The sequence below is a fragment of the Elgaria multicarinata genome, chromosome 3 (genome assembly GCF_023053635.1).
Source record: "Elgaria multicarinata webbii isolate HBS135686 ecotype San Diego chromosome 3, rElgMul1.1.pri, whole genome shotgun sequence".
Classification (NCBI taxonomy): Eukaryota; Metazoa; Chordata; class Lepidosauria; order Squamata; family Anguidae; genus Elgaria; species Elgaria multicarinata.
The window spans coordinates 167,696,643-167,720,033 of NC_086173.1; the positions used below are offsets into that span (position 1 = coordinate 167,696,643).

Consider the following 23,391-nt stretch of genomic DNA (forward strand, 5'->3'; position numbering starts at 1 on the left):
CAGTCGCCTTTACTTCAGGTCTTACACCATTTGCACACTTGCTCCTGCACAGCCTATTACATCGCCCGCAGATCCCCAGAATACCAAGGAACAGGGCGGGATCTACAGGGCTGGAGAGGGCACTCAGGGGCAATCACATCAATGGTCCTCTGCATCTCACTGTTCCCCAGTGACATGAGGGCCTCAGTTGGAACAACTTGGTTACTTAGACCCCACCAATCCTCCGGCTGCCCCTCCCACAACTTGGAGCAAAAACAAAATCAAGAGTAGGTCCTGGACTCCACACTCAGGAGCACTGAAAGAGCTTTTCTCCTGTGTGAATTCTTTGAAGCGATAAAAAGCGCTTTCCACATACAATGGATTCATATTGCTTCTCATCTGAATGGATCATTTCACAAGTGGGAATGTGCAATCTGTGATTGAATTTTATTTATTTATTAAATTGATATACCGCCCCACAGCCGAAGCTCTCAGGGCGGTTTACAAAAGTTTAAAACAGTAAATATTAAAAAGTATACAAAATTTTAAAACCATCGGAAACATAAAAACAACAGTATCCATTTCAAAACAACAATTGCTTTAGAACCTCTGAGCACTTCTAAGGCTTCTGCTTTGTGTGAATTCTTTGATGTTTCTTAAGCTCTGTGCTGTAAGCAAATGTCTTTGCACACTCCAGGCATTAATAGGGCTTCTCCCATGTGAATTCCTTGATGCTGATTAAGGTGGCGGCTCTGACTGAAGCTCTTTCCGCACTCCAGGCATTCATAGAGCTTCTCCCCTGTGTGAATTCTTTGATGTTGATAAAGGTTGCTGCTCTGACTGAAGCTCTTTCTGCACTCTAGGCATTTGTAGGGCTTCTCCCCTGTGTGAGTCCTTTGATGTTTCTTACAATCTGTGCTGCGAGCAAAGCTCTTTCCGCACTCTAGGCATTTGTAGGGCTTCTCCCCTGTGTGAGTCCTTTGATGTTTCTTACAATCTGTGCTGCGAGCAAAGCTCTTTCCGCACTCTAGGAATTTGTAGGGCTTCTCCCCTGTATGAATTGTTTGATGTTGCTTACACTGTGTGCTGCAAGCAAAGCTCTTCCCGCACTCAAGGCATTGATAGGGCTTCTCCCCTGTGTGAGTCCTTTGATGTTTCTTATAATCTGAGCTGCAAGCAAAGCAGTTTCCGCACTCTAGGCATTTGTAGGGCTTCTCGCCAGTGTGAGTTCTTTGATGCAGCTTAAGGTTTGTGCTGCAAGTAAAGCTCTTTCCGCACTCTAGGCATTTGTAGGGCTTCTCCCCTGTGTGAGTTCTTTGATGCTGCTTAAGTTGTGTGCTGCGAGCAAAGCTCTTTCCACACTCTAAGCACTTATAGGGCTTCACACCAGTGTGAGTTCTTTTATGCAGTTTAAGGTGTGTGCTGCGAGCAAAGCTTTTTCCGCACTCTAGACATTTGTAGGGCTTCTCCCCTGTGTGAGTTCTTTGATGCAGCTTCAGGTTTGTGTTGCAAGTAAAGCTCTTTCCGCACTCTAGGCATTTGTAGGGCTTCTCCCCTGTGTGAGTTCTTTGATGCAGCTTAAGGTTTGTGCTGCGAGCAAAGCTCTTTCTGCACTCTAAGCACTTATAGGGCTTCACACCAGTGTGAGTTCTTTGATGCAGCTTAAGGTGTGTGCTGCGAGCAAAGTTCTTTCCGCACTCTAGGCATTTGTAGGACTTCTCCCCTGTGTGAGTTCTTTGATGCAGCTTAAGTTGTGTGCTGCAAGCAAAGGTCTTTCTGCACTCTAAGCACTTATAGGGCTTCACACCAGTGTGAGTTCTTTGATGCAGCTTAAGGCTTGGGATTTGAGCAAAGCTTTCTCCGCAATCTATGCATTTATAGGGCTTCCCCCCTGTGTGAGTTCTTTGATGCAGCTTAAGGTGTGTGCTGCGAGCAAAGCTCTTTCCACACTCTAGGCATTCATTGGGCTTTTTGTCTGAGTGAATTCTTTGATGTCTGTTAAGTTCTGAGTTGGAACTGAATTGATTTTCCCCCTCCAAGCATTTAAATCTTCTGTCTTCTCTGTGAAACTGTTGACATTTGGTAATTTGAATCTTCTGAGTCTTTATATACTTATTGCTTTTCCTCTGTGTCTTCCCACCGTGGGCATTCCTATTACTTCGTTCAAAAAGACCTTTGCTTTTCTTTTTCTGGTGCCTGCCAGTTTTGTTGCTGATCGTGCAATGACCTGAAAGAATAAAAACAGAAATCCTCTACGAAACAAGGAACAAACGAAACAGTTTGCTGATTTGATTAACAGGATATAAAGTGGAGAGGCAGATCCTTCCAGATATATGAAAAACCCTCTGATGATTTATTTATTTATTGCATCTCTATACCGCCCAATAGCCAAAGTTCTCTGTGAGGTTCAATCGATGCTCAATCAAACACACAACTAGAGTGACATACAGTGCTTTCCATTGTATATAATAACTCTTTCAAAGTTGCTCAAACAATAAATGAACAATATAAAATACTGTTAAAAAAAAGGCACTTAAAATCTGCCATTTTGTCCTAGCAGATTATTTAACACAGGACTGGACAGTGGCAATTCAACCCTAATGGTTCTTTTGAATGTCTCAGGGGATGTGGAAACCCTCCATCATGGCATCCTAGACCATCTCATTCGGTTGTAGTATTGTGTTTTACAGACCTATATTTCACAATGAAGTTTGTCCTGCTGTCTTGTTGTATCACAAAATGGAAAGCAAACTGTCCAGAGCAGGGTTCATAGAATCAAAGAATAGTGGAGCTGGAAGGAGCCTATAAGACCATCAAGTCCAACCCCCTGCTCAATACAGGAATCCACCTTAAAGCATCCCTGACAGATGGTTTATTTTATTTATTTATTTATTTATTTATTTATTTATTTATTTATTACATTTTTATACCGCCCAATAGCCGAAGCTCTCTGGGTGGTTCACAAAAATTAAAACCATGATGGTTGTCCAGCTGCCTCTTGAAGGTCCCCACCACCTCCCTAGGTTACTGGTACCATTGTCATACTGCTCTAACCGTCAGGAAGTTTTTCCTGATGTCCAGCCAGAATCTGGCTTCCTGTAACATGAGCCCATTATTCCATGACCTGCACTCTGGGAGGATCGAGAAGAAATCCTGGCCCTCCTCTGTGTGACAACCTTCCAAGTCTTTGAAGAGTTCTTTCATGTCTCCCCTCAATCTTCTCTTCTCCAGGCTAAACTTGCGCAGTTCGTTCAGTCTCGCTTCATAGGGCTTTGTTTCCAGACCCCTGATCATTCTGGTTGCCCTCCTCTGAAGATGCTCCAGCTTGAAATGTGGAGCCCAGAACTGGATGCAATACTCTAGATGAGGCCTAACCAGGGCCGAATAGAAAGGAACCAGTACCTCACATGATTTGGAAGCTATACTTCTATTAGGAAAGGAACCTCTCGTGCCAGCACTTGAATCATTACTGACTCCTAGGGGGACGCCTGCTTTCGCTGACATTTTCTTGGCAGATTTTGTAGCGGAGTGGCTTGCCATTGCCTTCCCCAGTCCCAGTTACCTTTCCCCCAGCTAGCTGGGTACTCATTTTACCGACCTTGGAAGGATCGAAGGCTGAGTCAACCTGAGCCTGCTGCCTGAGAACCAGCTTCCTCTGGGCAATGCCATCTTAACACATGGGCATGCTGCTCAATTTCCCAGGCGGCCCTCAAGCATAGGGGCCCCATGCTTTGAAGTTCACTTTGGGGTTTCCTTTTTATGAAGGGTGGAGGGGAGTTTGGAGATGTAGCATGCTCTCCCATCACATACTTTGCAGTGATCTGGTCCCTAGCCTGGAGATCTGAAAAGAACGTGAGTTCTTCTGCTTCTGATTCTTTCTCCTCCTGGGTGGCTGGAGTGTTTATTTGAGGGGGGAGGGGGAGCCCTGGGAGCTTTCTGAGAAGCTGAGACTCAAAACGGACATGTAGAAGAGATTGAAAGAGGGACGTGCAACCCAGGAGGAAGACACTCAAATACTGAGGGCACAACCCCAAGTGTCCAGGACCAGATGTGTCTTCAACATTCATATAAATGAGAATTGTCAGTGCTTGCCAGAGGAGGTCAAGGGGGAGGTCGCTAACAAAAATTTGTCTGACTGAATTTGTTCTAATAGCACCTAATAATAGTCTTCACAATAATGTTGGAAGGAAGCCATTTTAGAAAGGTGCAGACAAGCTGAACGAGGTTCAGAGGAGAGCAAGATGGGTGATCAGGGGGCTGGAAAACATGTCCTATGAGAAGAGACTGAAAGAACTGGGCATGTTTAGCCTGGAGAAGAGAAGAGTGAAGGGAGACATAATAGGACTGCTGTGGCACCCCGGCTGTGGAATGAGCTCCCTAAGGAGGTTCGCTTGGCACCTACATTATATGCTATTTGACGCCAGGTGAAGACCTTTTTATTCTCCCAGTATTTTAACTGCCTATAAATAAATTTTCACTTGGTGTTTTTAATTTGTAATTTTGCATTGCTGCTGTTTTTAACTGGTTGAGCTTTTATATTTTATTTTATATTATGGTTTTATACTGTTGTTTTATACTTTGAAAAATTTTAATTTTTGTAAACCGCCCAGAAAGCTCCGGGTATTGGGTGGTATAGAAATGTAATAAATAAATAAATAAATAAATAAATAAATAAATAAATAAATAAATAAAAAATAGGACTGCTACAGAAAGTGGAGGAAGGAACTAGTGGATCGGCAATCTTTGACTTGATATTGACCAACAGGGATGACTTAGTGGATAAAACGGCAGTTACGGGAACTCTGGGGGAAAGTGACCACGCCATACTTGAATTCTTGATTGTAAAGGAGACAAAAGCTGAGTGTAGCCATACACGTACTCTGGATTACAGGAAAGCTGATTTTAATAAACTCAGATCTATTATAAGTAAGGTCCCATGGCAAGTGAGCCTAATGAGAAAAGGAGTGCAGGATGGGTGGGAGTATTTAAAAAAGGAAATTTTAAAGGCACAATTACAAACAATTCCAACAAGGAGAAAAGAAGAAACCAATGTGGCTCCACAAAAACCTTAGAGATGACGTAAAAACAAAAAAGAGGATACATATAGGAAGTGGAATGAAGGCCAGGCTACAAAAGAAGAGTACAGACAAGTGGCACAGAAGTGCTGAAATGGCGTCAGGAAGGCTAAAGCTGAGAATGAGCTGAGATTAGCGAGGGATGCTAAAAGCAATAAAAAGGCTTTCTTCAGATACGTGAGTAGTAAAAGACAGAGGAAAGAAATGGTGGTTCAACTGTTTAATAAGTATGGCAAATTCTTAACAGGTGACAAAGAAAAGGCTGAAGCGCTCAATTCCTACTTTGGCTCAGTCTTCTCCCAAAAGCAGGTCTACGACAACCCACCTGGAAAAAGTGAAGCAGAAGTAGAAGGGGCAGGATTTCAGTTTGCGATTGATAAACAAATGGTCAAGGAACACCTAATTTCCTTGAATGAGTTCAAATCTCCAGGGCCCGATGAACTGCATCCTAGAGTAATAAAGGAGCTAGCAGAAGAACTCTCAGAACTTCTGTCAATTATCTTTGCGAAATCAGGGAAACGGGTGAGGTGCCGAACGACTGCAGGAGGGCTAATGTTGTCCCTATCTTCAAAAAGGGCAAAAAGGAGGAACCTGGGAACTACAGACCAGACAGTCTGACATCCATCCCTTGGAAAATTCTGGAGCTGATTATAAAGAAGTCATTCTGAAAGCACCTTGAAAAAAAGGCAGTGATTACTAGAAGCCAACACGGATTTGTCGGGAACAAATCCTATCAGATTAATTTGATCTCATTTTTTGATCGGATAACTTCCCTTGTGGACTGTGGGAATGCTGTGGACGTCGTATATCTTGACTTCAGCAAAGCTTTTGACAAAGTATCACATGGCATTCTGATTAACAAACTAGCTAAAAGTGGGCAAGATGGAACAACTATTAGGTGGATTCACAGTTGGCTACAGAATCGGACTCAAAGAGTCCTTATCAATGGAACCTTCTCAAAATAAGGAGAGGTGACGAGTAGGTTACCGCAGGGCTCAGTCCTGGGCCCAGTGCTCTTCAACATTTTTATTAATGATTTGGACGAGGAGGTGCAGGGAACGCTGATCAAATTTGCAGATGACACAAAATTGGGTGGGATAGCTAATACCCTGGAAGACAGACACAAACTTCAAAGTGATCTTGATAGGCTGGAGTGCTGGGTTGAAAACAACAGAATGAAATTTATTAGGGATAAATACCAAGTTCTACATCTAGGAAATAGAAACGACATGCACAGTTACAAGATGGGGGATACTTGGCTCAGCAATACTACAAACGAGAAGAATCTTGGAATTGTTGTAGATCACAAGCTGAATAAGAGCAAACAGTGCGAAATGGCTGCAAGAAAGGCAAATGCTATTTTGGGCTGCATTAACAGAAGAATAGCTTCCAAATCATGTGAGGTACTGGTTCTTTTCTATTCTGCCCTCGTTAGGCCTCATCTAGAGCATTGCGTCCAGTTCTGGGCTCCACAAGGAGGACGCAGACAAGCTGGAGCGTATTCAGAGGAGGGCAACCAGGATGGTCAGGGGCCTGGAAATAAAGCCCTATGAAGAGAGACTGAAACAACTGGGCATGTTTAGCCTGGAGAAGAGAAGATTGAGGGGAGACATGATATCACTCTTCAAAGACTTCAAAGGTTGTCACACAGAGGAGGGCCAGGATCTCTTCTCGATCCTCCCAGTGCAGAACACGGAATAACGGCTCAAGTTACAGGAAGCCAGATTCCAGTTGGACATCAGGAAAAACTTCCAGACTGTTAGAGCAGTACGACAAATGGAACCAGTTACCAAGGGAAGTTGTGGCTCCCCCACGCTAGAGGCCTTCAAGGTGCAGCTGGACAACCATCTGTCAAGTATGCTTTAAGGTGAATTCCTGCATTGAGCAAGAGGTTGGACTTGATGGCCTTATAGGATGCTTCCAAGTCAAATATGTCACGATTCTGTGACCACACCATGGGCACTACCATGCTAAACAATCACGAAGCCATGGGCACCACCTCACCATGGGCACCACCTCACCAGATGACCTCAAGAACTGAATAGGTCTATAGAGGAGAAGGCAGATTCTCAGTTTTGCAGTTCCCAAGTTCTTTAGGGCTTTAGATACTAGCAACAACCTTGAATTTGGCACAGTAGCGAACAGGCAATCAGTGCAGTACCTTCCACACAAGACTTCATGTACATCACCTGGTGAGCTTTCTCTGCACTAGAGTATCCCAGAAACAAGGCCCAGGCATTGTTGTCCTGAATGACATATTTATTATGCACTGACACAAACAAAGAAGAGCTGCAATTCCACCTTCCAGGGTCTGTCAAGAAGGCAAAGAGGGAGCCTTACCCAGAGGAATCCCATTCCTTACCCAGAGAGGCCAGGATCCCACGATTCTCCTCCATGACTTCCTTGTGCAGAGTCCTTTGGCCTGGGTCCAGCAGAGCCCACTCCTCCTCTGAGAAATGAACAGACACTTCCTCAAAGGTCACCAGACCCTGAAAGAAGAAGAAGAAATTATGTTCTTCTTTCACATAATGTTGCAATCCCCGAAGGCAATAAAGGTGAGGTTGCTGGAGGTTTTTCCTGCAGGATCCAGAGCTTCATGAGTGACTTTCAAAGCTATCCCCCATCTTGGAAAACAGCAACGGAACAAGGGCAGGTCCCCAGGACTCCCCTACCTGCCCAGGCTGTGCAGAAACCACTTCCACTCCACCACAAAGCAAAGGAGGGCTAGAAGGATCCCCCATGTTCAATTCACTCTCTATGTGAGTCTTTCCACTCCCTGTGAGGAAAGCAAAGAAGGAGGGGAGATAAGTCAACGTTCTTAAGCATTTCCATTTAAATTGTTTTAGTGGAATAAGTGTTTGTCCACATTACTAAAGAACATCTCTTTTTTGAGTATCTAGAGAAAAAGAGTTTCTCTCCACCTGCAAAATCAAGCTCAAGAAGGACATGAAAGCAGCTCAGGCATAATTATGGGAGGGAGACCATAGGGAAATATGTCCCACTAATCCTTACCCAGTGAGGAGGGTCCTCCGTCACCCTCCTGCAAGATCCACCCATCCAGCGACCTCTGTGTGGTGCCTGACGGAGTCTTCTCTGCCTCAAGGAAGTCTGTGGGTGTTTTGGTGAACTTCTCCTGCACCTGGAACAAAGGGAGAACCCAGACAGAGAAGAGGGATAGGGGAAGGAAAGAAATGGCTCAAGTGAAGGTGCATAGACAAGGGAATTTCAGCAGGTGTCCTTTGTATATATGGACAACCTGGTGAAATTTTCTCCTTATCACAACTGTTAAAGCTGCAGCTGCCCTGCCCTCTTTTAAATCTGGTCCCTCTAGTATAGCTCCTACACCTTTAACTGTTGTGATGAAGAGGGAATTTCACCAGGTACTCCATATATACAAAGGACACCTGCTGAAATCCCCTTGTCTCTGCAACTGTTAAAGATACAGGAGCCCTGTCCTCCTCTTCATATGGTCACCCTATCCCAGACATTCCCCGATACCCAGCCTCTTCCATGGTAAACACAGCAGTTTGGTGTCTACAAATGCTATTCGTGTCCTTTGGGAAGGACTCTGCCACCGGTTTAAGAAGGATCCCCTCCTTCCCCAGAACTTCCCAAACCCATTCATTTCTACTGTGATCATAAGAACCTAAGAAGAGCCATTCTGGATCAGAACAAGGGTCCATCTAGTCCAGCATTCTCTCTCCACAGTGGCCCATCAGCTGTTCATCATTAACTCACAAGCGGGACATGAGTGCAACAGCACCCTCCTGCCCATGTTCCTCAGCAACTGGTGCTCAATGACATACTTCTTAGGATATAGTAGGATATAGCCATCACGATTAGTAGCCATTGATAGCCTCCTCCTCCAGGAATTTGTCTGACCTCCATTATAAACTATCCAAATGGGTGGCCATCACTACATGTTGTGGTGGGGAATTGCATATTTTAACAAAGCTCTGTTAGTTTAACTCTCCTCCAAGGAGGGCCTGCTCTACAAATTAAGAACTAATCTTGTGGGGTGGGACCTTGGAAATTGGGGCATCCCTTCCTTTGAGGTTCTGCAAAACAAGTTGAGGTAAGTATAAGGACACTGTCCCTTGGAGTTATGAGGAGGAAATGCTCTCACCTGCTTCTTGTCCTCTTCCTGGCTCAGAAGGAAGCCTTCTGCCAGGGCCATCGCCTGGGAACTGGTCTCTGCGCCACATTCTCTGACCCAGCTCTCCATCTCCGGGGGCAGGACAGCAAGGAACTTCTCTAGCACCACCAGGTCCAGCATCTGAGCTTTCGTTTTCCTTTCTGGCTTCAGCCACTGGCGACAAAGGTGGTGGAGTCGGCTGCAAACCTCTCGGGGGCCCTCGGCCTCCTGGTAGCAGAAGTCCCTGAAGCGCTGGCACTCAGGGTCTGTGCCGGTGTTGCTTCCGGGCTGGTTCTCCTGATCTCTTCTTTCCCAGTGCTCTGCACTGCTCCCTTCCTGGACGATACCGGAGATGTTTCCTGCCTCAGGGCCAGCAAACCTTTGCTCTTCCATCTTTCCTCTCTTCTCCATTTCTGCATGAATTAGATCCAGCTGTGGCCAACTTAATACCCAGGACCTGTCTCAGATTGGTCTCCACAACCCCGGTCACACAGGAATCAGGCTCCTGGTTGAAAAAGAGGTTCTGACTCTGCCCCAATGGGAGAGAGAGAGACAGCATAACCACAGCTGAATTGATGTGATTAAAAGTACAATTTGTGTGAAAGTTTCTTTTAAAACCTAAGCAAGAAACATGTAATGATTACAAAGAAATACATGGGTACGCTGTGCGAAATACTCTACAGTTTAACTTTTGCTAGGGCTGTTAGAAAACAATATGAAAACACTACATGGCCCAACTAGCGGCAGTTGAAGTGTTATTTAGCTCTACTTCAACTTCCACCAGTCCAAACTAGTTGGATGCAATGCTAAAAGGTTTCAATTACGAACATTATAGTTTATAAGCTGAGCTCTCTGACCCGGGTCGCTCTTACCCAGGCAGCAGGAGGCAGGCGGGGAGGCGGCGGCGGCAAGGAAACGCCCAGATTCCCCAGCCACCTCCTCCTCCGTCTCTTCTGGCTGTAGTGCACACTATCGTTTTGGGGTCGTACTTGGGGAGCATGCATGCGCCTTCAGTACACCGTGTGGAAGGGCCCTCTATGTTAGAATCACAGAATAGTAGAGTTGGAAGGGGCCTACAAGGCCATCGAGTCCAACCCCCTGCTCAATGCAGGAATCCACCTCAAAGCATACCTAACAGATGGTTGTCCAGCTGCCTCTTGAAGGCCTCTAGGGTGGGAAAGCCCACAACCACCCTAGGAAACTGGTTCCGTTGTCGTACTGCTCTAACTGTCAGGAAGTTTTCCTGTTGTCCAGCGGGAACCTGGTAGGGTCGATCCCTCCTTTTTCTTGGAAAAGCCCTTAGGTGTAGACATCGTCTACGTCAGCATATAGCTGCTCACTGGTTCCATGATTCTCTGACCCTTTTTGGACCCACAGCAACCAACCAGCTCTCTTCACCCCTTTACTTCCACTTCCACCACATAACACTGTTTCCTTACCTCAGGTGTAAAGACACTAGCACGGTTTCCCATGTCCTGTGAATACTGGATTTAGCACGGACCCAAGCCAAGACAAAGAGGGCTCACAAATGGTAACGCAGAAAGCTTTTTTAAAACTAAAGTAGGGTGACCATATGAAAAGGAGGACAGGGCTCCTGTATCTTTAACAGTTGCATAGAAAAGGGAATTTAAACAGGAAGGAATCTACACGTCGTTGTGAGGGCGCTTGCATGCGCCCACAAAACGACTGCGTATCGTGCCCTGAAGAGACGGAGGAAGAGGAGGAGGAGAAGGCTGGGGAATCCAGCCGCGTCCTTGCTGCTGCCACCGCCCACCTCCCCGCCGGCCTCCTGCTGCCGGCGGAAGAGCCAGCCAGGTCGGAGAGCTTCTTCCGCTCTCTGCCCGCCTTCTTCCGCCGAGCTCTCCGACCCGGCCGGCCCTGAAGATACGGAGGAAGAGGCGGAGGAGAAGGAGGCTGGTGAATCCAGCCACGTCCTTGCTGCCGCCACCGCCGCCCACCTCTCCGCCGGCTGGGTCGGAGACCTCAGCAGAAGAAGGCGGGTGGAGAGCGGAAGAAGCTCTCCGACCCGGCTGGCTCTTCCGCCAACAGCAGTAGGCCGGCGGGGAAGTGGGCGGCAGCGGCAGCAGGACACAGCCAGATTCCCCAGCCGCCGCCTCCTCTGCCTCTTCCTCCATCTCTTCAGGGCACGATCTAGGCACAATCTACACAGTCGTTTTGGGGGCGCATGCAAGTGCCCTCACAATGATGTGTAGATTCCCTCCAGGTGTCATTTGTATATATGGAGAACCTGGTGAAATTCCCTCTTCATCACCACAGTTAAAGCTGCAAGGAGCTATACTAGAGTGACCAAAAATTAAAAGAGGGCAGGGCTCCTGCACCTTTAACTGATGTGATGAAGAGGGAATATCACCAGGTTCTCCATATATACAAATGACACCTGCTGAAATTCCCTTTTCAATACAACTGTTAAAGATACAGGATTCTTGTCCTCCTTTTCATAGAGTCACCCTAGTTAAATACCATTTTTCTCATGTGTGTGTGTTTTCCACACCCCCACCATCACCTCCCTTTCCTGGCACCTTTTTAAACTGCTGTCTGCCCTTCCTCCTCTCTCCAAGTGTTTTGGCCAGGGTTCTTTGTCATGCTGAACTGGTGTATATCAATGCTTAATACTCACTGTAAAGGAATTGGACCCAGCCAAGCTGGCCTTCCACTGGATTTTGCACAGATCCCCGGAATAACGCACACAGCTCTCAATTTAGAAGTTTAGGCCCGATTTATTAATCAGGAAGAAGGCAGGCAATACAGGATTAGCATACTAAAACATGATACATAAAGATACATTGAACCCCAACACCAGCAAACTAATACAAAGTTTCACTAACATACGTCACCCAGCCATGAAATCCACCAGCTCAGAGCAAAGGGCCCCTCACTTTGTATCCCTTTATAGTAACTAAAACTACTCTTCCCCCCACCCTCCAGTTCCCCCCCCCCCCCCGTGAGGTATTTCACACTTCTCCTGGATGTTAATTTCTCAAGGACTCTCGGCTTGGACAAAGCGGAGCCAGGAGGTGCCCACACGCCCACGGGCAGCTGGCGATTATCTCTCTCTTCCTAAAATCAATGACAGGACATTTTACATTTCTTTTAAAAACAGCAATTCCATGTACGACTTAACCCCTTCTTTACACTCACTACCACAAGATGTAGTGATGGCCACCCATGTGGAAGGCTTTAAAGGGGGGTTGGATGAATTCCTGGAGGCAAAGGCTATCAAGGGCTATTAGCCCTGATGGTGGTGTGCTATCTCCAGTATTCGAGGCAATAAGCCTGTGTGCACCAGTTGCTGGGGAACATGGGTGGGAGGGTGCTGTTGCACCATGTCCTGCCTTGTTCATCCCTGGCCAATGGCTGTTAGGGCACGGTGTGAGCAGAGTGCTGGACTAGATGGACCCTTGGTCTGATCCAGCATAGCACTTCTGATGTACTAATACCACGACTCTTCTGACCTCCATTTCACCCCTCCTTTGCCTTCCAGGTGGCATTCAGAATTTGTATTCACTATTATTATTATTATTTATTTATTTATTTATTTATTTAGCACCATCAATGTACATGGTGCTGTACAGAGTAAAACAGTAAATCGCAAGACCCTGTCGCATAGGCTTACATTCTAATAAAATCATAATAAAACAATGAGGGGAAGAGAATGCAAACAGGCACAGGGTAGGGTAAACAGGCACAGGGTAGGGTAAGACTAACAGTATAAAGTCAGAACAAAATCAAGTTTTATAAGCTTTAGGAAAAAGAAAAGTTTTTAGCTGAGCTTTAAAAGCTGCAATTGAACTTGAAGTTCGCAAATGTTCTGGAAGAGCGTTCCAGGCGTAAGGGGCAGCAGAAGAAAATGGACGAAGCCGAGCAAGGGAAGTAGAGACCCTTGGGCAGGTGAGAAGCATGGCATCAGAGGAGCGAAGAGCACGAGCGGGGCAATAGTGTGAGATGAGAGAGGAGAGATAGGAAGGAGCTAGACCGTGAAAAGCTTTGAAGGTCAACAGGAGAAGTTTATATTGGATTCTGAAGTGAATTGGAAGCCAATGAAGAGATTTCAGAAGTGGAGTGACATGGTCAGAGCGGCGAGCCAAGAAGATGATCTTAGCAGCAGAGTGGTGAACAGAAACCAACGGACTGATGTGAGAAGAAGGACGGCCAGTGAGAAGAAGGTTACAGTAGTCCAACCGAGAAATAACCAATGCATGAACAAGAGTCTTGGCAGAAGAGACAGACAAAAATGATCGAATCCTGGCAATATTATACAGGAAAAAACGACAGGATTTAGCTACTGCCTCAATATGAGGAATAAAGGAGAGCGAGGAATCAAATATAAAGCCAAGACTACGAGCTTCCTTGACTGGAGTAAGTGTAACATCACTGACAGTAAGAGAGAATGAGAGATGAGGAGAAGGTTTAGGAGGAAAAACAAGCAATTCAGTCTTTGCCATATTAAGTTTCAAACGACAATGAAGCAACCAAGCTGAGATATCTGAAAGACATGCCGAGATACGATCGTGAATATCAGGAGAAAGATATAATTATGTATCATCATTAAGCTAATTTCACAAACCATTCGTCCTCTACCCAGCACAGTCCATCTGTTCTCCTTTACTCCTCCCACTTTAAGATGGAATTTAAGGAAAATTCTATAACCTCCAACCACACATTTTCTTTTTGGTTCCAATTTCCATCATCCAAGAACGCTAACACATTGACCCCTCTCTTCCTTGCACCTTCGCAGGGGCAGGGGTTTCCCTTTTTCACTTTGGTTGATGACTGCTGGAGAGGCTGTCTGCCACAACGTTGTCCTTCCCTTTAATGTGGGAAATTGTGAAATTGTAATCCTGGAACCGCAGGGCTCAGTTCTGGACCCAGTGCTCTTCCACATTTGTATTAATGATTTGGACGAGGAGGTGCAGGGAACGCTTATCAAATTTGTAGGTGACACTGTTAGATCAATGTTCTTTTCACCCAAGGACGAGATCCAAACAGCCCTTAAGCACGACTCCACCATTCCAGCGACAGAGGGTTCAAAAGCGCTTTATTGATTAGTAATCAAGGCCTGGTCTCTTCAAAGGGAGCAATCAGACAAAAGACATAGGGAATATGGTACAGTATTAAAGCTTTCAAGGGGCAGGGCCCAGTAGCAGCATTAACCAATCAGAACATAACACTGAGGCATAGCTAATTATGCTAAACAGTCCTGTAAACAATACCTTTGGCCTGACAGTAAGTTACAGAGAGTTAACTTCGACACAGACAGCTGGAGCCAGGACTCTTGTTTATATTAGTAATCAAGGATGCAAGGACGCACACAAGGAGACATTCTCATACAGGGCATTATGACATTTTGCTTGGTGTGCAATGGAGATTTTACAGTTTCCTGTTAAAAATGGAGGTGGTTCTGCTAACAACACAAAATTGTGTGTTTCAGCTAATACCCTGGAAGACAGAAACAAACTTCAAAGTGACTGTGATAGGCTGGAGTGCTGGGCTGAAAACAACAGGATGAAATTTAATAGGGATAAATGCCAAGTTCTACATCTAGAAATTAGAAACCAAATATACAGTTACAAGATGGGGGATACTTGACTCAGCAATAAAACAAATAAGAAGGATCTTGGAATTGTTCTAGATCACAAGCTGAATATGAGCCAACAGTGTGATACGGCTGCAAGAAAGGCAAATGCTATTTTGGGCTGCATTACAAAAGGATATCTTCCAAATCACGTGAGGTACTGGTTCCTCTCTATTCAGCCCTGGTTAGGACTCATCTAGAGTATTGCATCCAGTTCTGGGCTCCACACTTCAAGAAGGATGCAGACAAGCTAGAGCGTGTTAGGAGGAGGGCAACCAGAATGATCAGATGTCTGGAAACAAAGCCCTATGAAGAGAGAGTGAAAGAACTGGGCATGTTTAGCCTTTGGAAGTGAAGATTGAAGGGAGACATGATAGCACTCTTCAAATACTTAAAAGGTTGTCACACAGAGGAGGGCCAGGTTCCCTTCTCGATCCTCCCAGAGTGCAGGACACGGAATAATGGGCTCAAGTTACAGGAAGCCAGATTCCAGCTGGACATCAGGAAAAATATCCTGACTGTTAGAGCAGTATAACAATGGAACCAGTTACCTAGGGAGGTTGTGGGCTCTCCCACACTTGAGGAATTCAAGAGGCAGCTGGACAACCATCTGTCAGGAATGCTTTAGGGTGGATTCCTGCATTGAGTAGGGGGTTGGACTCAATAGCCTTATAGGCAACTTCCAACTCTACTATTCTATGCTTCAATGAGCCTCAAGGTCTCACCCCTTCGCTCCACCCACAAACCAAATAAACAGATTTTTTGAGGTAAACAAGTTGGATTGCATTTCAAATAATTACAAGTTTTGTAAATCTGTAACATTAGGAATAAATATTTGATTTTTTAAAACAAAGCCAATAATAATAAAAAAGCACAAACACTAAAGAACTAAGCTTCTGGGTGTGGGTGGCCCTTCCCTCCCTCCAACCTCTGGTCCATAGGAAACACGGTTGTGGGGAAGGCTGGGAAGAGAAAGCTGCGGTCAGCTCAGTTTGCCTTCGTGAACGAAACGCCTGTCCATGGCATACAGTTCAGGGGATGCATTTCTTTTTATTTTATTTGCAATATTTATATACCTCTCCCCATTCAAAATTTTGGAGTGGTGAACAAGATAAAACGAAATAAAAACAAGAAAAATGCATATATATATATATATATATATATATATATATATATATATATTAAAGAAAAGCAAAATGCAAAGTGGACCATGGCTGGTCATCAAGGGAAGGCGTCCTGGAATGACTGAAGGAATACAAAGTTGGTGCCTGCCTGACCTCCAGAGGCAGGGGATTCCCTAGGAGGGGAGCCACCACGCTGAAGGCTCTGCCCTTGGCGGACCCCAATCAGAAGATGGGTCCATGTGGAACCACCAGGAGCATGGACAGCTCGACGAAAATGTCCACCCAGCGTGCAGCTGCTATAAAGAAAAGGAATTGAGAATAAAATGGCCAGTATCATACTGCCTTCATGCAAATCAATGGTGTGACCACACTTCGAGTACTGTGTACAGTTCTGGTCACCGCCCCTAAAAGAGGATATTATAGAGCTGGAAAAAGTGCAGAAAAGGGCAACTAAAATGATCAAGGGGCTGGAGCATCTCCCCTATGAGGGAAGGTTACAACAGCTGGGATGGTTTAGCTTGGAGAAGAGGAGGCTAAGGGAAGACATGATAGAGGTGTACAAAATTATGTATGGAGCGGAGAATGTGAATAGGGAGACATTTTTCTCCATCTCTGAAAATACTAGAATCCGGAGTCATCGCATGAAGCCCATTGGTGGGAGATCCAGGACAAATAAAAGGAAGTACTTCTTCACACAGCACATAGTTAACTTATGGAACTCACTACCACAAGATGTATTGATGGCCACCAATTTAGATGGCTTTGGAAGGGGGTTGGATAAATTCCAGGAGGAGACGGCTGTCCATGGCTACTAGCCCTGATGCTTGTGTCCTTTCTGCAGTATTCGAGGCAGTAAGCCTGTGTGCACCAGTTGCTGGGGAACATGGGTGTGAGGGTGCTGTTGCACAACGTCCTGCCTTGTTCATCCCTGGCCAATGGCTGGTTGGCCACTGTGTGAACAGAGTGCTCAACTAGATGGACCCTGGGTCTGATCCAGCATGACACTTCTTATATTCTTATGCCCTTGGATGACCTCAGATGACTGGGCAGGTTGGTAGGGGAGAAGGTGCGCTCTCTCAGGTATCCTGGTCCCAAATTGTTCAGGGTTTGTACAAAAGTACCAGAACCTTCAACATGGCCCAGTAGCGGATAGGCAGCCAGTGCAGTTCCCTCAGCAGAAGAGTTACATGCTGGAAAGAGGCAGCTCCAGACAACATCCGAGCTGCAGCCTTCTGCACTAGCTGTAGGTTCTGGAGCATCTTAAAGGGCAGCCCCATGTATAGCACGTTGCAGTAATCCAATCTTGAGGTTACCAATGCCTGTACCACCGTGGGTTGTGGGTGCATTTGGGAGTGGGAGTAGGGGGCACTGACAGCTCATGGACATTGATATTGTGGACAGTGACATACAGCTCAACCTCCCCTTTCCAAAAGTGGAGAAGCTGTGTAAACCGCCCAGAGACCGTCGATCCAGGACGATACTCTGGGTGATGTTATCAAAATATGATGAGAGATGGAGCAGAATTAGCAGGGTTGCACTCCCCCTTGTCCCTCTCTCGACATCAGGGCGACCAAAGCTGATTCCGTCCCGTAACTGGACCGTTTTCAAAGGCTGCCCAACGTATAACGCATTGCAGTAATCCAACTGAGTGGTTGTCAGCATATGGATCACTGTAGCTGGGCTGCCTCTGTCCAGATAAGGGTGCAGTTGGCAATTGGGCAGCTGGGGGCATCAGACACCTCTACTGGAGCTGCGCTTACAACAGCGTCAAGCCTGCTGTGGAGACAAGCGATTCAGTCCTCAAAGCGCGATGCAAAAAGGTCACAGTGAGTCTTTGACAGACAATGAGCCCCATTGGCTGGGGAGGGTGTTAACAGCCCACGGACCACCCAGAAGAGTTAACCTGGATGGCTAGCCAAGGACACAATGGAGACAGCAAAATAAGGCTTCTTTGCTGCCCACAATACCACGGAATAGAGACGATTACATGCTTCACTTCGGTCTTACACCATTTGCACGCTAGCTCATGCACAGCATATTACATCGCTCGCAACTCCCTAGAATACCAAGGAGCAGGGCGGGATTTACAGGGCTGGAGAGGGCACTCAGAGGCAATCACATCAATGGTCCTCTGTGTCTCACTGTTCCCCAGTGACATGAGGGCCTCAGTTGGATCACCAGTTCTCTCCACTGGAGAATCCCCAAGAGCATTCAGAAACTAATTGTTAGTTTTACCCTACCCTGTACCTGTTTGCATTCTCTTCCCCTCCTTATTGTTTTACTATGATTTTATTAGATTGTAAGCCTATGCAGCAGGGTCTTGCTATTTACTGTTTTACTCTGTACAGCACCATGTACATTGATGGTACTATATAAATAAATAAATAAATAATAATAATAATAATAATAATAATAATAATAATAATAAATCTGTTGGATTCCATCAGTCCAGTGGGGAAGTAATGCCAAGGGTTAAAATCTCACCAGAAAATGATCTGACCATGACAATAGGATTACTTGGACCCCACCAATCCTCAGGCTGCCCCTCTCACCACTTGCAGCAAAAACAAAAAAAAAAAAAACAAGAGTAGGTCCTGGAGTGCACACTCAAGAGCACTGAAAGAGCTTTTCTCCTGTGCGAATTCTTTGAAGCGATAAAAAGCACTTTCCACATACAATGGTTTCATATCGCTTCTCATCTCTTCATCACTTCACAAGAGGGAAGGTGCAATCTGAGATTGAATTTTATTTATTTATTTATTTATTAAATTTATATACCGCCCCATAGCTGAAGCTTTCAGGGCGGTTTACAAAAGTTAAAAACAGTAAGTATTAAAAATTATACAAAATTTTAAAACCATCAGAAACATAGAAACAACAGTATCCATTTAAAAATAACAGTTGTTTTCCAACCTCTGAGCACTTCTATGGCTTCTTCTTCGTGTAAATTCTTTGTTGTTTTTTAACGTCTGAGCTTTGAGCAAAGGTATTTCCGCACTCCAGTCATTCATAGGGCTTCTCCCCTGTGTGAATTGTTTGATGTTTCTTAAGGTGGCTGCTCTGACTGAAGCTCTTTCCGCACTCTAGGCATTTATAGGGCTTCTCCCCTGTATGAATTCTTTGATGTAGCTTAAGGTGTGTGCTGCAAGCAAAGCTATTTCCACACTCTAGGCATTTGTAGGGCTTCTCGCCAGTGTGAGTTGTTTGATGCAGCTTAAGCGTTTTGCTTTGAGCAAAGCTCATTCCGCACTTTACGCATTTGTAGGGCTTCTCCCCTGTGTGAGTTCTTTGATGCTGATTAAGGTTTGTGCTTTGAGCAAAGCTCTTTCCGCACTCTAGGCATTTGTAGGGCTTCTCCCCTGTATGAATTCTTTGGTGCAGCTTAAGGTATGTGCTGCGAGCAAAGCTCTTTCCGCACTCTAGGCATTTAAAGGGCTTCTCCCCTGTATGAATTCTTTGATGCAGCTTAAAGTGTGTACTGCGAGCAAAGCTCTTTCCGCACCCTAGGCATTTGTAAGGCTTCTCCCCTGTGTGAGTTCTTTGATGCAGCTTAAGGTTTGTGCTTTGAGCAAATCTCTCTCCACACTCTACGCATTTATAGGGCTTCTCCCCTGTGTGAGTTCTTTGATGAAGCTTAAGGTGTGTGTTGCAAACAAAGCTCTTCCCGCACTCTAGGCATTTGTAGGGCTTCTCCCCTGTGTGAGTTCTTTGATGCAGCTTAAGGTTTGTCCTGGGAGCAAAGCTCTTTCCACAATCTAGGCATTCATAGCGCTTTTCGCCTGAGTGGATTCTTCGATGTCGGTTAAGTTCTGAGTTGGAAATGAATTGCTTTTCTCCCTCCAAGCATTTTAATCTTTTGTCTTCTATGTGAAACTGTTGACATTTGGTAAGGTGAATCTTCTGAGTCTTTATATACTTAGAGCTTTTCCTCTGTGTCTTCCCCCTATGGGAATTCCTATTACTTCGTTCAAAAAAATCTTCACTTTTCTTATTATGGTGCCTGCCAGTTTTGTTGCTGATTGTGCAATGACCTGAAAGAATAAAAACAGAAATCCTCTACGAAACAGTGAACAAACGAAATAGTTTGCTGATTTTATTAACAGGATAAAAAGTGGAGAGGCACATCCTTCCAAATATATTAAAAACCCACTGATTATTTATTTATTTATTGATCTCTATACCGCCCAATAGCCAAAGTTCTCTGGGCAGTTCAATCGATGCTCAATCGAATTAACAACTAGAGTGGCATACAGCGCTTTCCTTTGCATATAATAACTCTTTCAAAATAGCTTAAACAATAAATGAACAACATAAAATACTGTAAAAACAAAAGGCACTTAAAATCTGCCATTTCGTCCTAGCCAATTATTAAACTCAGGACTGGACAGTGGCAATTCAACCCTAATCCTTCTTTTCAATGTCTCAGGGGCTTTGGAAACCCTCCATCATGGAAACCTCTTCGACCATCTCATTCGGTTGTAGTATTGTGTTTTACAGACCTATATTTCAAAATGAAGTTTGTCCTGCTGTCTCGTTGTATCAGAAAATGGAAAGCAAACTGTCCAGAGCAGTGTTCATAGAAAAGTGGAGCTGGAAGGGGCCTACAAGGCCATCGAGTCCAACCCCCTGCTCAATGCAGGAATCCACCCTAAAGCATCCCTGACAGATGGTTGTCCAGCTGCCTCTTGAAGACCTCTAGTGTGGGAGAGCCCACAACCTCCCTAGGTAGCTGATTCCATTGTCGTACTGCTCTAACAGTCAGGAAGTTTTTTCTGATGTCCAGCCAGAATCTGGCTTCCTGTAACATGAGCCCATTATTCCGTGTCCTGCACTCTGGGATGATGAAGAAGAGATCCTGTCCCTCCTCTGTGTGACAACCTTTTAAGTCTTTGAAGAGTGCTATCATGTCTCCCCTCAATCTTCTCTTCTCCAGGCTAAACATGCCCAGTTCTTTCAATCTCTCTTCATAGGGCTTTGTTTCCAGACCCCTGATCATCCTGGTTGCCCTCCTCTGAAAATGCTCCAGCTTGTCTGCGTCCTTCTTGAATTGTGGAGCCCAGAACTGGAAACAATACTCTACATGAGGCCTGATGAGGGCCGAATAGAGAGGAACCAGTACCTCACGTGATTTGGAAGCTATACTTCTATTCATTCAGCCCAAAATAGCATTTGCTTTTTTGCAGCCACATCGCACTGTTGGCTCATATTCAACTTGCGATCTACAACAATTCCGAGATCCTTCTCATTTGTAGTATTGCTGAGCCAAGTATCCAAGAAACGAAAGGAACCTCTCGTGTAAAGCACTTGAGTCATTACTCACTGCTAGAAGGATGCCTGCTTTCGCTGAAGTTTTCTTGGCAGATTTTGTAGCAGGGTGGTTTGCCATTGCCTTCGCAGTAACCTTTCCTCAGCTAGTTGGGTACTCATTTTAATGACCTTGGAAGGATGGAAGGCTGAGTCAACCAGAGCCGGCTGCCTGAGAACCAGATTCCACTGGGCAATGCCGTCTTAACACATGGGCATGCTGGGCAGTTGCCCGGGGGGCCTATGAGCACAGGGGCCCCATGCTTTGAAGTTCACTTTGGTGTTTTCTTTTGGGGAAGGGTGGGGGTTGATTGGAGATGGAGCATGCTCTCCCTTACACATAATTTGCAGAGATCTGGTCCCTCGCCTGGAGATCTTTAAAGAATGCGAGTTCTTCTGCTTCTGATTCTTTCTCCTCCTGGGTGGCTGGAGTGTTTATTTGAGGGGGGAGGGGGAGACACTGGAAGGGTTGGTTGGTTTGCAGGTTGCAAGTCCTTCCACCAGAGAGGCGCGCGGGGCACCTGGCCGTGCGGATCGCCGTTGGAGAAGGGGTGGGTGGGAAGAATCACCCACTTTTTTTTTTTCATGATTACAACTCCCTTACCCCCGAAAAAACTGAAGAGGATATGATGAACCCTGAAGCACTGTTGACTTCTCCGGAGGAAAAGGGGTTGGGGTGGGTGGGGTGGGGTGGCCCAGTGCTCTGCTTTGCCCAGGGGGCTATAATGCTGTTAAGACGACACTGCCGCTGGGATCGAACTCAGGCAGTGGGGAGAGTTTTGGCCGCAGTAATTGCCACTTACCACTCTGTGCCACACTAGGCTTCTGTTCATGCAGCCCAAAATAGCATTAGCCTTTCTTGCAGTCATATTGCCCTGTTGGCTCGTATTCAGCTTGCGATCTACAAGAATTCCAGGATCCTTCTCGTTTGTAGTATTGCTGAGCCAAGTATCCCCCCACCTTGTAACTGTGCATTTGGTTTCTATTTCCTAAATGTAGGACTTGGCATTTATCCCTATTAAATTTCATTCAGCCCAGCACTCCAGCCTATCAAGATCACTTTGAAATTTGTTGCTGTCTTCCAGGATATTAGCTATCCCATGCAATTTTCTTGCATTTTTATACTTGTCTTGCTGACCACTTCTTCTCTCTTTATGGAAGAAGCATAAAGGGGAGCAGCTGTCCTGGGCTTAATCGTAACCAATAAGGACGAATGGGTGGATGGAAGTGAAAGTGGCAGGAATTTTGGGAGAAAGTGACCGTGTCATCTTCGGATCCATGATAATGAGCGTTCTGAAAACGAATCTCAGTTGGCATGGACATTGGACTTTAGGGAAGGCAACTTCAAAAAGCTCAGAGAAAGCTTGTGTCAGATCCCAAACCTGGAAATTAGGAAGGACAACAGAATTCAAGAGAGATGGGAGATACTGAAAACCACAAACTATTTTCATGAGAAAGAAAAATATGGGGGAAATTGAAAGAATCCAGCTTGGCTGCCCTGGGAGCTCTCTGAGAAGCTGAGACTCAAAGCGCACATGGAGAAGAGATTGAAAAAGGGACTTGCAACCCAGGAGGAGGAGACACAAATACTTAGGGCAAAACCCCAAGTGTCCAGGACCAGGTGTGTCTTCAACATTCATATAAAAGAGAATTGTCAGTGCCTGCCAGAGGAGGTCAACGGGGAGGTCCCTAAGAAAAATTTGTCTGACAGGATTTGTTCTAACAGCTCCTAATAATAGTATTCACAATAATGTAGAAAGGAAGCCATTTTAGAAGAGTGCAGACAAACTGAACGAGGTTCAGAGGAGGGCAAGATGGGTGATCGGGGGGCTGGAAAACATGCCCTATGAGAAGAACCTGAAAGAATTGGGCTTGTTTAGCCTGGAGAAGAGAAGAGTGAAGGGAGACATGATAGAACTCCTACTGAAAGTGGAGGAAGGAACTAGAGGATCGGCAATCCTTGACTTGATATTGACCAATAGGGATGACTTAGTGGATAAAATGGCAGTTACAGGAACTCTGGAGGAAAGTGACCACGTCATACTTGAATTCTTGATTATAAACGAAGCAAAAGCTGAGTGTAGCCATACACGTACTCTGGATTTTAGGAAAGCTGATGTTAATAATTATAAACGAAGCAAAAGCTGAGTGTAGCCATACACGTACTCTGGATTTTAGGAA

General features: G+C 45.4%; 1 pseudogene; it reads right to left on the bottom strand.

Moving 5' to 3' along the window:
• The window catches only part of LOC134395762 (zinc finger protein 208-like), a 73,194-nt pseudogene extending 62,533 nt beyond the window's left edge, over positions 1–10,661 (bottom strand).
• Positions 10,662–23,391: the final 12,730 nt, after the last annotated feature.